Source organism: Pteropus medius, unplaced genomic scaffold, assembly GCF_902729225.1.
Source record: "Pteropus medius unplaced genomic scaffold, Ma_sr-lr_union100, whole genome shotgun sequence".
NCBI classification, from domain to species: Eukaryota; Metazoa; Chordata; class Mammalia; order Chiroptera; family Pteropodidae; genus Pteropus; species Pteropus medius.
The window spans coordinates 16,071,930-16,074,654 of NW_024349519.1; the positions used below are offsets into that span (position 1 = coordinate 16,071,930).

The 2,725-nt window shown below is 37.1% G+C and overlaps 1 pseudogene; it reads left to right on the top strand.

Moving 5' to 3' along the window:
* The first annotated feature begins 1,460 nt into the window (after window positions 1-1,460).
* LOC120618677 (uncharacterized) lies at window positions 1,461-1,579 on the top strand (annotated as a pseudogene).
* The last annotated feature ends 1,146 nt before the right edge of the window (window positions 1,580-2,725 follow it).

Here is a 2,725-nt window from a genome sequence, read left to right on the forward strand (position 1 = left end):
CCTCTGGTATCCCAGGCCTGGTGCCCTATACCCGTTCCCTAATCCCCTTGTCTCAGTGCCCCTTATATATCGCTACTAATACAAGCAGTGCTCAGTCACCAGTTTCTCTATCCTCTTTTTAACCCTCTCCACATCCTACTTTGTATCTTTCACAGAATAAAACACTGCTGTTTATAAAGAAATCCCAAGCTAGTCAGTCCATGGTGAAAGAGTTTAAGCTTTCTAGTTAGAACTTGGCTCTTTTGTGTTCGTCTTGAGCTGCACCTGTTGTGCAGGTGCCAGTCCAGCCGCTCTCCACTGAAATGGACAGCGTATGAAGTCCTCTGTGCAGCTCTACAGGTACATTAATTATAGACTACCTGGATCCATCTAGAACACTTGGCGGTAGCAAGACGGTAGTTAATGTTCTGTTAAACAATGTCTCCAATAGTGTGTTTTGTGGAGGATTATTAGAGATAGTCAGATAATGGTTTAGTATGATCAGGAGTCATTTGATCACCCCAATTGTGTCCATACTCAATTTTGTTGCAAAATAAATCTTTTTCCTTGATAATAATCCTCCAAAATTGATAATAGGTATCAGCCTTGGAACAAGGAATGAAGAGAGTTATATTTACTGCCATGAAAATAATCTCCAGTCAGGGAAATTCATTAGCATTACTGAAATGTTGGCTTTTGCATGGATGAGCCCCTAGTTCCTCTCTGAAGCCAGCGATCCCAAAGGCATTTTCTTACTTTGATTTCAAATGTGGAAAAACTCAGTACTGCCAAAGATTGCATTTTTTGAAAAAGACGAATGTGAGTAGATTTTTTTTTTTTTTACCAAATGCAGAACAAACGGAAGCAATTTGAATGACCTGTGTTGAAAATTAAAAAGCACTCATGTAAAAGAATCAGCATGTGGATCTTTCATTTAAAAAAGAATGAAGGTAATTAAATCATCCTTTTTTAGTGTGCCCAAGGAAAACCTACTAAGATGAAACCAGTTTGCCAGCTCATTAGGTAAAATACATAAAGGTGGTCAGAATTATCTTAGCTTCCTTAAAGCTCAGGGTAAGGGAATGGACCAACCAGTATAGAAAAGACTGGTCAGGTACATGACCCCACTCCTTGGAGAATATCATCTCTAACAGAGGGATAGCCTGTTTTTCTAGTCTTATTTTTATTTTAACTGAGTAATTCCTTGACTCACGGAGGAGGACGCGGATGATGGCAAGGGCTGGGAGTTTTCTTAGTAGAAAGAAAAGAAACCTAAGGAATTACACTGTTGTCATCACCAGTTCCAGGGAAAACTGGTTTTCGATTATTTAATGTCATTCATCTTGTAATAACAACAAAGAGATATCAAGGAAGGATCTACAAAAGAAAGTTTTTTATGGCTGAGTTTTAGTAGCTCCTTCAGTTCCCTCATCAGGCCCTTAGTAACTAATGAAAACAGCAATTTAGATCACGAAAAAGTAGTCTACAGCCATGTCACCCTGTACACACCCAATCTCATATGATCTCAGAAGCTAAGCAGGGTCAGACCTGGTTAGTACTTGGATGGGAGACTACCTAGGAATACCAGGTATTGTAGGCTTAAAAATGTAGGCATTAATTAATTAATTAATTAATTTAAAAAATATGAAAAGGGGTAAAGTAGAGAAAACTGGAAAGAAATTTCTTAGGAAGGGAAACAAACAGACCCATGCTAATACTTAATGTAATGCTCATTGTGAACTAGGTCCTTTTTTTGTCCCTCCCTGTTTACTGCTTCCAAAGGACATAACCCAAGTTTCATGAGAACAAAGCTGCCTTTCATCCCTTTCAGTAATTTTATTTAAAATTCCATCACATGACTTGGGAAAATATGCTGACTTAAGGGAAATAGCATAACAGTATTCCATTTACCTCTGGACTCCCAGAATCACAAATATAAGAAAAGCATTTTTCTTAAAGTTAAATTTTTAAAGTGTCCATCATAAACCACAATCATATTCCCTAATCATTAGTACCTATCTTTATTGAGTCCCATGTGTACAATTTCCCATAGGATGTTGCCACTGAGAAGCCTCTTACACCTTAGAATTTAAACTAGATCCATAACCTCTTTAGTTTATGGCATAAATAGACTTCCAGATTCTTATCCTTCCACCCTCAGAATTATTTTGGAGCTATTTCTCTTCTTCTTTGTAGTGAATTCAATTCCATTTATTGCATAGAATATATATTGGACCCTAATAAGTGCATGAGATATAAAGCTAAATAAAAGAACAATCCTACCTTCAAGAGACTCAAGAGTGTGGTGTGAAAGAAAGACACATATGCAAGTGACAACACAAGTTGGACTAAGATCAGTTCTAGCATAGACATGTAGAGTGAAATGACTGAGGAGTAGAGTTTCAACAGGCAGAATGTGAGGGAAAGCATTCAAAGCAACTGTGACAACATGAGCACAGCAAATATAGTGAGTATATTCAAGGAAATGAAAGCAATCAGGACAGGGAACGGATGGTGGAATGTGGTCAGAGATGAGGCTAGAAAGTGGATTCATTGCCCTTGATCAGCGCAGATCAGCAATTGTGATTCTTCCTTTACCCTGAATTGTTTTAAAATATTTTTTTATCTTATTCATATTTCCAAGATATTTTTGTCAGTTCATCTCTTCATGTTTGAGCTGTTTAATTAGATTATAAATTCTTAAGAAAGAAAAAAAACATGTCTTCTATATTTTTTGTGTACTCCA